The sequence below is a fragment of the Vombatus ursinus genome, unplaced genomic scaffold (assembly GCF_900497805.2).
Source record: "Vombatus ursinus unplaced genomic scaffold, bare-nosed wombat genome assembly UNPS02000749.1, whole genome shotgun sequence".
Lineage (NCBI taxonomy): Eukaryota > Metazoa > Chordata > Mammalia > Diprotodontia > Vombatidae > Vombatus > Vombatus ursinus.
Window position 1 is genome coordinate 13,133,990 of NW_020940527.1, and position 13,586 is coordinate 13,147,575.

Below are 13,586 nucleotides of genomic sequence, written 5' to 3' on the forward strand. Positions count from 1 at the left end.
CACACACACACACACACACACACACACACACACACACACACACACACCCCAAATGTCCAGCCACTGATTATAGCTGTGTCCTCTGTAACTACGTGGGGCAATTCTAATCTGTCTTCTACTTACCATTGTTAACTACGTACAACTTCTACATGCAACTTTAATAATTAAAAAAAAATAGAGGCAGGAATGATATTTCTCCTGCCTCAGGCATTATCTTCTCCAGGCTAAATATCCCTCACTACTCCCACCATTCTTTTTATGATTTGACTTTAAGACTCCTTACTAGCCTCTGTAAGATCTTTGAGAGCATACTTTTCTTTGTTTCCCTAATGCTTGCGCATAATAGGTGTTTAATAAATGCTTGTTGATCAATTAATTGAACCTGGATTCTTTCCTTCAGCCTATTGAGATCTTTTCAAATCTTTACTTTGTCATACAGTAGAATAGAGAGCTATCCCAGTTCTATGTACCTACAATTTGATAAGCCTACTTTCAAAATCTTCATCCAAGTCATTGACAAAAATATGACTAAGAAAGGGGCAAGGACAGTGTCTAGTTGCATGCTATTAGCACCATCAATACTGTCATCTCATCTTGGCTGCCTGAGATGGAAATAGTATTTTTTTTTTGCAGAAATGTCATATTGTACGCTCATATCAAGCTTGTACACCACTATAACTTCCATATCGTTTTTACATGTACACAAAACATGGTATTGCCACTACTAGATCTGTATCTCAAAGAGATTAAAAGAAATGGGGGGGAAGAACTTATTTGTACAAAAATACTTATAGCAGCTCTTTTTTGTGGCTAAGAATTGGAAATGCAAGGGATACCAATCAATTGGGGAATGACTGAACAAGATGTGACAACTGATTGTAATGGAATATTATTGTTCTATAAGAATTGAGGAAGAGTATGATTTCAGAAAAATCTGGAAAGACTTATATGAACTGATGCAGAATGAAGTAATCAGAACCAGGAAAACATTGTACACAGTAACAATATTATACGACGAATAACTGAATGACTTAGGTATGCTCAGCAGTACAATGATCCAAGACAATCTGAAAGAATTCATGATAAAAAAATGCTATCTGCCTCCAGTTTTAAGAAGGACCTTGCTCAATACAGACTAAAGTATACTATTTTTCATGTTCTTTCTTTCTTTCATTTTTGGGGGGTTTGAATTTTCTTCCTCAAAATGACTAATATGGAAATACATTTTACATGATTGCACATGTATACCCCTTATCACATTGTTTACCATCTCAGAGGCAGGGAGAAAAGGATATAATTTGGAACTCAAAACTTTTTAAAATGAATGTTAAAATTGTTTTTATATGTAATTGGGATGTTAAATAAACTACTATTTAAATATTTTTGAAAAAAAAACAGTACTGCTTCACAAGAATAATGCATGGAGACTGAGTATGAATGCAAAGGATAGTAAAAAAAGGGGGGGGGAAGAGGACTTCTTTAGTTATGTTGGAGTTATGCAAATTTGACAGATGGAGAAATTGAGGCCCTAAGAAGTAAAATGAGGCAACCACATAGCATGGTGGATATAGCACTGGGCCTGGAGTCTGGAACTCAGGAAAACCTGAGTTCAAATCATTTACTAGCTGTATGGCCCTGGACAAGTCACTTAACCTGATTTGCCTCAGTTTCCTCATCTGTAAAATGAGCTGGAGAAGTAAATGGCAAACCACTCAAATATCTTTGCCAAGAAAACCCTAAATGGGGTCACAAAGAGTCAGACACAAGAGAAATGACTGAACAAATACAACAACAAGTAAAGAGAGGTCTTACACTGAATTGGTAGCAAAGTTAGCTCCAGAACATAGGTCTGCTTCATTGCAGACTTCCTCCTTACCCCTGCTATTTTTTCCCAAACCTGTCACCATTTTGGTCCAAGATTCATTCTGCCTTCCTACTCCAAGTCAGCCATAGCTGTCCTTCCCAGAATACTTTCAATATCCTCCCTTCCCCATTGCTTCCCCCTTCCTCATTGTTTCCTCCAAGTGTTTTGGCCAGACAGTTTGACAAGAACATCTACCTGGGCTCCAGTCCAAGCCTAATCTTTCTCTTCAAATTTAGCCTCACATGGCCAACTACCTACTAAGTATCACTGCTGTAATTTCCAGGCAATACTTCAAATTCATCCTCTTCTCCAGCACCTCCTCTAAACTTTCCGATTGCTGTTAAAAATAGGGTTATCAAGGTTCATAACCCTGGAGTCATCCTTGATTCTTTCTGCTCTCTCACCACCCAAATCTAATCAGTCACTTAGCTAGTAGATTTGACCTCTACAGCATCTGTTGTGTCCATCCCCCTTTCTCCATGCATACCCTAGTTCAAGCCATCATCATCTCTTGGTTATACTAATATAATAGCTTCCTAATTGGTTTCCCTTCCTCCAGTCTCTTCCTCCTTCACCCCATCATACACACAGCTATGAAAATAGTATTCCTAAGGCACAAGCAACTTGCCCAAGATCCCAAAAGTAGTAAATAACAGATCTATGACTCAAACTTGGGTCCTCAGACTACAAATAAATCACTCATTCCATTGAGACTTCCTGCCATCATTTTCTTCCTTTTGTTTTAAAATTAATTTTAATTGTTTATTACATGATTTTCTAATCATCTCCAAACATGATGGACCCATTGTGTTAACTCCGTATGTTTCATTGGAAAAAGAGCAGTCTGACATCTTTTCTTATGTTTCCCTGAGGAAAGGAATGCATTTTCCATACTGCCCAGGTCTTTGAGTAGAACCTCCACAGCATGAAGCAGTGGTAGCCAATTTCAAAATGTTAGTTATATCCCTTTGCCCGATCTAGTCTGAGGCCATAATTTAATTCTGATCTGCCTATATAGCCTTCTTCCACATGATTCACTTTCATGTATTCTACATGTTCAGAGAGAACAAGCACCTCTAATGTGAGATCTTGCCAAGCCCTTTTCAGGGTTGCTCATCCACTTTTGGTGTCCACCTGCCACCCAACTTTCACCTGGGGCTCTAAGAAGCTGTAGCATGTGCAGAGGCCACACGCTGATAAAAACTATCTAGGCAGATGGACTAAACCAAGTTGAGGGTAACTGACAGGTCTCAAACCATCAGTGAGTTATGGAGACATCTACCTCAAGCATGTGAAGACTTCCCCCAGTGGAAGAGGTGGATGAAAAGAATTAATTTCCAATGGCAGTGAAGAGAGCTGAAGGGGTTTGTGGAGTACTTAGAAGTTGGGCAGACATCCAAGAAGCCATGGTCATCCACTGCATCCTCAGCCATCACCAGTCTTCTTGACTTGTCTTGCCACTAGACTTTGGTGACTCTGGAAGAGAGAGTGAGGTTGACAACTTTGTGCAACTCTGCCTCACTTAAATCCAATTCACCTATGAGTCAAGACATCACCCCGTGATGTCATTAGTCATCTTCGAAAATGAAGGATGAACAACAGCAATATTCCAGCCAAACTATCCAAATCACTGTTCCCTAAACACATCAACCTATTGCCTGTCTCCATGTCTTTTTCTTAAATTAACTCCCTCTTCACCCCTGCCTCCCAGAAGCCTCACATCCTTAAAGACTTAGATTAATCTCTGATTCACTAGCAATTTCTTGGTCAGTTAGGAAAAAAAGGCATCTGACAAATTGGAGGATGTCAGACAGAGCAAGCGTTTGGGAAATCAAGAGAACCCTACTGAGAGTATTTTTCCTTAGGAAAAAAATGGCCAAGAGCTAGCAAAATCTCTGAGATGTATGACAGAAGATCTGGCTGTACCAGAGTTAGCAAAGATAGATTGTACTAAAGTCATTGGGCGGGTGCCAAGTAAGACAGTGGGCATCACATTTACTCCACGGAGTCAAGAGGTCATAGACACTCTGGTTCCCATGTAGGGCCTTGTTAAAGAAGTAATAGTCACGTGATGGACCCAAATATGACATGAGAACTGTAGGGCAAGTGTAGATTGCTAGTTAAAGTTAGTAGAGAGATAAGGAAACATGTAAGCCAAATCAGGAGGTGAAAAATTGCTACAAGTGACAAATTAGTAAGGAACTAGACTATTCATTTCTTCATCCATTAAACAAAATGTATTAAACTACTTTTGTGTACAGAGAGCTCTGTTAGGTCCTAGAGGAGATACAAAGTTGAGATGAGACACAGTCTCCACCCTTGGGGTTTCCAAGCTCAGCCCCTCCTTCCCTCTTACCTGGACTAGTACTACAAAAGCCTCCTAACTGGTCACCTGCTTTCGGTCTCTCTTCTCTCCAATTTGTCTTCAACACAGTTACTACATTAATGCTAGTAAAGCAGGCATCTGGGCAGTTCGCTGCCGTGCCAAAGAAGTTGTAGCAGCTCTCTATTTCCTTAAATTTGTAAGTCTCTTCTGCTTAACATTTAAAATCTTTCCCAATTTCTCTCCAACTTACCTTTCCCAACTCACTTTCTCTTTTATCTTTTTTCAAAATTTTCTCTATTTTTTGTAACATTTTGATTTCTAAGCTCTCTCCCTCCCTACACACACACACACACACACACACACACACACACACACACACAAAACCATCAATATATACTTTCATTAAAAGTTCTCTCTGGAGGTAGACAACATTTTGCTTCATAGGTCCTTCCAGAGTAACCAAAATCTAGTGGCAAGACAAGTCAAGATGACTGGCCATGGCTGAGGATGTAGTGGATAACTTGATTTGAATATTCATCTTGCTCAGAATAGTTTAGTCATTCACAGTTACTCTCTGAATAATATTGCTGTTACTTTATACAATGTTCTCTTAGTTCTACTCACTTCACTGTTTATTATTTCATGAAAGCCCAGGTTTTTCTAAAGTCAACCAGCTCATCATTTCTTGTAACACAGGAGTGTTCAATCACAGTTATATACCACAACTTGTTTAGTCATTCCCCAATTGATGGGCATCCCTCAGTTTCCAGTTTGCCACCACAAAGAGATTTCCTATAAATACTTCAGAATATATATGTTGCTTTTCCCCCCCTTTTTCCCTGATTACCTTGGGAAACACACCTAATAGTAGTATTTCTGGATCAAAGTGTAGATGGCTTTATCTCTTTGGGCATAATTCAATATTGCTCTCCAAAATAGTTGCATCAGTTCATAGTTCTACCAACAATGTATTAATGTCCTTATTTTCCCCCTCCATCATTTGTCATCTTCCCTTTCTTTTTTTTTTAGCCAATATGATAGGTGTGAGTTGGTATTTCAAAGTTGTTTTAATTTGCATTTCTCTAATCAATAATGACTTAGATCATTTTTTTCATATGACTATCTATAGCTTGGATTTCTTCTTCCAAAATCAGCTTATTCATAACCTTTGACCATTTATCAATTAGGGAATGATTCATATTCTCATAAATTTGACAAAGTTCTCTATATTTTGAGATATGAGGCCTTTATCTTAGAAACTGTCTATAAAAATTTTCTGTCTTCTTACTGATCTTGGCTACAATTGGTTTTATTTGCACAAAAATGTTTTAATTTAATGTAATCAAAATTATTCATTTTATATTCCACATTGCTCTCTATCTCTTGTTTATTCATGAATTCTTCTTCTATCCATAAATTTGATAGGTAATATGTTCTACATTCTTCTAATTTACTTATGATCTCTCCCCTGATGTCTAGGTCATGTATCCATTTTGACTCTATCTTGGTAAATGGTGTAAGATATTGGTCTATGAACATGTATAATATATCAAATTGCCTACTATTTTTGGAAGAGGGGAGAGAGGGAGAAAAATTTGGAATTCAAAATCATGTAAAAATGAATGCTAAAAATTGTCTTGACATGTAATTGGGGAAAAAATAAAATACTGTTTTTAAAAAATATATTGATCTATACCGAGTTTCTGTCAGACCACTTTGCAATTTTTGCAACAAATTTTTTAATCAAATAGTTAATTCTTGTTCCAAAAGCTTAAATCTTTACATTTGTCAAACAAAAGTTTACTATAATTATTTAAAACTGTGTATTAAACATCTATTCTATTCCACTGATCTACTTTTCTATTTCTTAGCCGGCACCAGATAGTTTTGATAATTATCGCCTTATAATATAGCTTAAAATGTGGCACTTGCCAGTGCAGATTAAAATAAAGGGAAGGTAATATTTGTTAAACACTTAGTATGATTAGGGTTTGAGTTTCCTGAATCATTATTTAGAAATTATTTTGGATAAAAATCACTGAAAATTAATGAGGAAAGTTTATTTTAAAAAGTGATATAAAATTATTTACAAACAGAATATAGACTGTTCTGTATATTATAAAAATCATTGTGAAAAATGAAGCAAAAGAGAATTTTAATAAAGAGTCAAAAGTATAATTTAAAAAGTTATTTCATAATGGCATAACATTGAAAAACATTTTTCTATTGCCTAAATATTGTTTCTAGGTTATGATTTTATTGAAGTTATATATGTTGGTCTTGTTGTATGAAGATGAGAGCCAGAATGTATTTCCATAGTGCAATACTATTTTAAAATAATTATAAAGTGTGGAGAGAAATAGGAAAACTAAAAATCAAAATTTTATTTTAAAATTCCAACAGCTACCAATAAATCTTGATCTTGAAATTGTCAAATCTAAAGTTGAAAAGTGTTTTAATGACTAGACATTAATTAGGAGAAGGGGAAAGCACTGGTAAGTGACTTTAGGATCTTAATTCAATGAAAGCCTGTAATATCATTTTATTTCTTTTTCATGTTCCAATAGTATTGCATTCACAGATTAAAAAAAATTGACTAGACTGTGTGCCTCAGTTTCCTCATCTGTAAAATGGGGATAATAACCCCTATCTCCTAAGGTTGTTGTGACTGTGACAGTTACACTAAAAATTTCAGAGATTTCTGGTAAAATATTATATAAAAACAAATACATGGTGATTTTTAAAAATATATTGCAACAAACTGATTTCTTTTATCTTTCTTAAAACACTACAAATGTCTTTCGTTTTCTTTACTCATTATTGTGAATATTTTAAATTTGTTTAATAAATAAGAAATTAAGTTTAGTAGTATTTCTAAAGAATTGTAGCCTGTAGAGAACATTCAGCACTGGAAATCACTAGCAAACATGACTAGTTATTTGGATAATGTAACATTTAGATATTTTAGCAAGATTAACAGGGGTGCACAAAATCACATGCCAAAACTGTCAATTTAAGGATTTATTTTTTTTCCTACAATGTGTCATTTCTCAGAACACCATTAATGGGATTTGTATAAAGCATATTAAGTATATAAATTTATAAATATTTATTTTCTTTTCAAGAATGACTCAGCAGATAAAGCCTCTAACAGGTTTTTAACATGGCAAGAGTTCTAGCAAGACTGATTAGGTTGTGACTGCTTCTGTCCTATGTGCACTTGCCCTGGTTCCTGAAAATGTCGATGATAACCTTCAACCCTGTGTCGGTGTTGCAACTTGATGCCAGGGTATTCCTTTGAACCAGTAATGTCTTCATGTTGATTGATAAAATTTAGTTCTTGTAGATTCTAGTACTTTTTCCTGACTTCTTGATTGATTTTTTCTCAATTCTGGATTTGGAAAAACAAATTTCATGAAAAATGTCTGGAAATAATTATCATATGGAACTATCTATGATGCTTTTCAGCATAATACTGAACTTCCCTGTTAACATCTTTTTCGAATCACATATACATATATATATATATTCACTATTTTCTTGTTTGATACTATTATTTTACCATCTTTGGAACTTAAAAAAAAACTCTGCAGAAGCATAATACATTTTATTCCAACTCCTCATTTTAATTTTGTGTGAATACTTATATTTTCGGTGTGTGTGTGTGTGTGTGTGTGTGTGTGTGTGTGTGTGTTTAAACAACATATTGCTGGATTCGGCGGCTGCAAAGATGGAACGTTGTGCATCCGCTGGGGCAGGTGCTGGGCTGGCCTCGGGGAGGATGAAACAGTGTAGCCAGCGGGGTGGCAGGAACGGGGAGGATGCAAAGCCCGGAGCCCGGGCTGCCCGGCCTGGTCTGGCACAAACCGAGGCCGCCAGGTATCCACGAGATTGGGGCCATTCTAGTGGCTTTGCTTCCCAATTCCACCTTCCTTTCCAGAACGTTTGCGGCAAGTCACAGCTGCCCTGCCTCTTCACAACTTTCGACATCTGCGGATGGAGTGACTGGGTGCGTGGCCACAGCACTAGGCTCCAGATCTTCAAAGGGGCCATTTAAAGGGGCTGATGCTGATTTCTGACCTCACAGAGACGCAGGAACTTAAAATGAAGGCAGTATTTGCTATGGGATAAGATCTAGTCGGAGGATACAGACCCAAAGTGGCGGTTTCCCAGTGACCTCCTGACAGAGGCCCTGCTAATACTGGTTGAACATCCCCGTCACCAAAGACCTGGCAGTTTTTAGAAATGGGGACTGACTGAGTAGACAGTGTGCACATATAAAATATTCGGTGTTGGATTTTGTACTTTTCTACTGCAACATCTATTGGTATCTGACTCCTAAGCAAAGCCTTAGGTAACTCCTAGCTATTGCTAATAGGACCCATTTTAAGGAAGGGACCACCAGGGCCTGAGGTTAGAACTGAGCACCCAGGAATAAGGTCCAGAGCTGCTGACGTTGGGGAGCAAGGCTCCCGCGAGACACCAGTGACCTGGGTTCTTCCCCAGCTCTGACCGGCTGCTTGAAGCCTGATTGTGAGTGCCCTGTTCTTCTCTGGTACTGGCTTCTTCAGCTTCCTTGCCACAGAAGACTGGCCAGAGGGAGCTCTTCGGTCCCTGCCAGCAGGTTCTCCTTGGAGGGCTCTGGACACTTGAGGGGAAGTTTCTCAGAAAACACTTCAGGAACAAAGGAAGAATAGAATTCAAGTCTCCCAAAATAGCCGGCTGCTTTCTAATTCTGATGACGTCCGTATTTATGGCTTCTTAAACCACTGGGCTGCAAGCATCCCAGAGGGCAGAAGCAAGCTCTGGGGACTAGAAGTGGCTGAAAAATAAAGACGCTGCTCAGCCCTGTGTCTATCCTTTAAGGCCCAAAACAAGTCTGCCTCATGACGTCACTGTAAGCAGGTAGGAGGAGGGGGCATGAGAATGATTAGGGATGTGCCCGTGCTCACAGAGATGAGATGAGTCAGAGATGGATTTGAACCCGGGTCTCTGGAGTTCCAGGATTTCTTCTGATTCCAGGATTCCTTCCACTTTGCAATACTAATCCACCTCCACCCCCACTCCCCTTCAACTTGTGTATGTATCTACATAGGTGACATAGACATCTATGTATATACACGTCTTTTTTCCCCCATGAGATCCCAATCACATGAAAAAAAAAAGTTAGAGTAAAGAAGTGGAGGGGGAAAAAACCCCAACAAGTTCTACAGCATTGCAAAGAAAGCTGAAAGAACTTCATTTTAATTCACACTGGGCTGATACCCGTGAAATGGAATTTTTTTATTTTTAATAATTTAGTTATTTTTAGTTTTCAACATTCACTTCCATAAGATTTGAGTTCTAAATTTTCTCCCCTTGCCTTCCCTCCCCCCTTCCCAAGACAGCATGCAATATGATAAAGGCTCTACATATACATTCATATTAAATAAATTTTCACATTAGTCATGTTGTAAAGATGAATTAGAACCAATGGGAGAAACCACAAGAAAGAAGAAACAAAAAGAAAAAAAAGAAAAGAGCAAATAGTATGCTTCTATCTACATTCAAACTCCATAGTTCTTTTTTTGGATGTGGATAGCATTTTCCATGGTGAGTCTTTTGGAATTGTCTTAAATCCTTGCATTGCTGAGAAGAGCTCAGTCTATCAAAGTTAGTCATTGCACAAGGTGGCTGTTGCTGTGTATAATGTTCTCCTGGTTCTGCTCAGCATAGTTTCACTCAGCATTAATCCATATAAGTCTTTCCAGGTTTTTCTGAAGTCTGCCTGCTCATCATTTCTTATAGAACAACAGTATTTCACTACATTCATATACACTCACTCTGGATCTCAGGGACTGGACAAAAATAGGTGTCTGCCCAGACACCACTTAATGGTTATTTTGGGGTCCTCCTGGCTCAGAGTGAATGTAAATAGTAACTGTTTCTCTTTTGACCAGCAACCCTGAGGGTCTTCCCCTCCCAGTTTGATTTTTTTTTTCATTAAAAGGGCCATCCCTTGATTCATTTCTTAAAGAGGCTTGAATGGGTGTTGCCTCACTCAAATTGAGCACTTAAAAAGACCTTAGCTTAAAAGGGCCAACGTCTCTCACTGCATCCTGGGCCATCTCCAGTCATCCTAATTGATCAGATATTGATATCTGGCCACTGGGCCCAAATGGTTCTGGAGGAGAAAGTGAAGCTGGTAACCTTGCACAACCCTCCCTCACTCAAATCAAAGTCAATTGTAAGTCATGTCACCACCTCCCTGATGTCATGGCCCTCCTCGAGAATGAAGGACAACCATGTGCACGTGCATTCTCGCGTGCACACACACGAAATTGTTGGATTCTATTTTCTAATCCATTCTGCTATCCTCTTCCATTTAATGGGTGGGTTCATACCATTGACACTCATGGTTATAACTCTTAATTGTCTATTTCTCTTCCAGCCCATCTTATTGTACTTTTCTCTATTCCTCTTGCCTCTTCTTTACAAAGAAGAGATTTATGAAAGAATAGTTTGCTTAATGCTACTGCTACATAATTGAAGCAATCTATTTTGACTCAATTTCCCCTCTTCTCTTTTCCCTATCCCTGATCACAGGTATTTGCTCTTTATTTACTTTTAATCCACCCCTTCATGTTCCACTCAGTGATTCTGGAATTTGTTTTGCTTTTTCTTATGACTACTCCCTCACCTATTCTACTCTCCCTCTTTACTGTCCCTTTCTTCTCCCCTGACTATTCCTATTTCCCAATTGAATTTAATGTGTATCTTTACCATGGTTGTGTGTTAAGTTTTCCTGTATCTGGGTCAGAAGTGAAGTTCATAGGATGACAGTTCCCCACAGTTCTATATTTGTTGAGTCTTCATCTCATGTGCCCTTATTACATGAGGCAGTGCCCTTTCCTCCTCTTTTTTCTCCAGTATATCCTCCCTTTTCCCCATTTCTTACTTCTAAGACTATTAAAATAGAACAAAATCATTCCCAGATCATCTGACTGTTTTATTTAACTTTATGACCCTTGAAGACATTGACATTCCTCCTTTCTTCCCCCCTAGAATATAAACAGTTCATTATCATAAGTCCTTCCCTTCTGATTGATCAAATGCACTTATCTTTCTATGTACTTTTTTTGTTACTCCTGTGTTTTCATTTCAGTTTGTGGTTAGCTTTGGCCTTTTCCCTAGAAATACTTATAAGTCCTCTATTTAAATATCTTTTTTCCCCTATAGCTATATAATCACTTTTGCCAGACAGGTCATTCTTGTAAGTCTTTATCTTTTGCCTTTTGGAATATCACATTCAAGGCTCTTCTTTTTATGGTTGTAGCTTCCAACTCTTGTGTTATCCTGACAGTGGCTTTTTTGTATGTTAACTCTTGTTTCGGCTACTGGAAGTATGGCTTTATTTTTTAATTTAATCTAGAAGTTTTAGATTTTGGCAATAACATTACTAGGAGTTCTCATTTTAGGTTTTCTTTCAGAAGATGAATGGTAGAGTATTTATGTTTTCACTTTACCCTCTGATTTTAATAAATCTGGGCTTCTTTTACTTATAATTTCTTGGAATATAAAGCTTATTTTTTGTTATGATGTATACATAGAATATCAGTCAATAATCTGATAGTTCTTAGATTATCTCTCCTTGACCTGTTTTCCTGGTTGGTTTTAAAAATATCATATTCCTTACATTTTCTTTCCTTTTTCAAATCTTTTGATTTTCTTTTACTATTTCTTGTTGTATCATAGAATGATTACTTTCTGATTCTGGCAGCCTTTTTGAGCAGTACTGGGGATGGCAGAACTTATCATTGTTTCTCTTTGATTTTCTTTATTATTATTCATTCTTTTTTTTTCTTTTAATTCGCCTTCCTCACTTCACCCTTTGAGGGGTAAAGCATTCTTAGAACTTTACTGGTGTTTTGTGGGTGATCTGGGTTCTTCTAGGACCTGACACAGCACCATCTTTTCACAGTTCCCATCACTACTGCTTTCTGCACTGATAGTTCTGCATCTTAGAACTTGGAGCTGGAAGCTCCATTAGAGATCATCTAGTTCAGCCTCCTCATTTTATACGTAAGCAAAATGATGTCCACACAGCTTGTTTTCATTGTTCCCTGACTCCCAGGCAACCAACAGTTTTAACTGCCTTATTGCTTCTGTAAGGGAGAAGGGGAACTGATATATTATTTCACAAAGAAGAATAAAAACTTTACTTGTCACTTTACCCCAGTGAAGAGAAGCCTGGAGAGGGTGTTGTTTAATCCAAAGGAATGAATAGCTACTGGTAAAATTTTAGCTCTTAGTGAAGGATATATTTTGATTAAATGGCCTTAGCTTAAAATTTTAGCTCTCAGTAGGGAACACATTTTGAGCAAAGAGCTCTGTCCTAGTCTGTGCTTTTTCTATTATTATTCAATATTCATATATGAATAGAGCACCAGGCCTAGATTCAGGAAGACCTGAGTTCAAATCCTTTCTCAGACACCAACTAGCTATGAGACCTCGTGCAAGCCACTTAATGTCTGTTGGTCTGTTTACTCATCTGTAAAATGGGGATAAAAATATCACTTATCTCTCAGGGTTTTGTGAGGATCAAATGAAATAATAATTCTAAAGTACTTAGTACCAGGTTTTGCACATAGTAAGCACTATATAAATGTTAACTGCTACATTGTTATTATTGTTATTATTGTTGCTGTTGTTGTTCTGTTTAGGGGTAAGACCAGCTCTGGGATGTGATTGCCATTTGTTAATTGACTCTTTGAATGACCACTGCCAGAATTTCCAGTGTAGCAGTGGTCATTCAAAGCTGGCACATGGAAACCAGTACTGCCCAGTCTCTTGTGTCAAAAGCGTTTTGTGTCTTTCAGGTCCTTTGAGCAGCCAGTACCCCTTTCAATGCATCTCTGGGTTCTCAGAAGCTTGCAGTTCAATTGGAAAATGAAAATATGGTCTGGGATTTGGTTGGGTTTTTACTACTTCTACTACTTCTCCTCCTCCTCCTCCTCCTCCTCCTCCTTCTCCTCCTCCTCCTCCTACTACTACTACTGCTACTACTACTACTTTTTACTACTTCTTAGATACCTTTTAGGTCTATAGGTCTCTGTGTGCATAAACTCTTATACCAGGGGGACCACCTTCTGACTTTAATACCCTTTTCCCCAGAATGCCTCCAAGTGGTGTAGAAGAATCATGTATCTCAACAGGGACACTGAGTCTGGGGAAGTGATTAGAGTCCTATTAAAATCTATTTATTAAAAATCCTCCCATGTTGAGAATCAATTCATGGCCCTTAATATCGTCAAACTGGTGTAGAAAAGTTTAAACCTCAGACCTTTAATAATAATAATCTGACCCCATTTCAGGTTTTCTTGGCAAACATACTGCAGTTGCCAAACATTTCTTTCT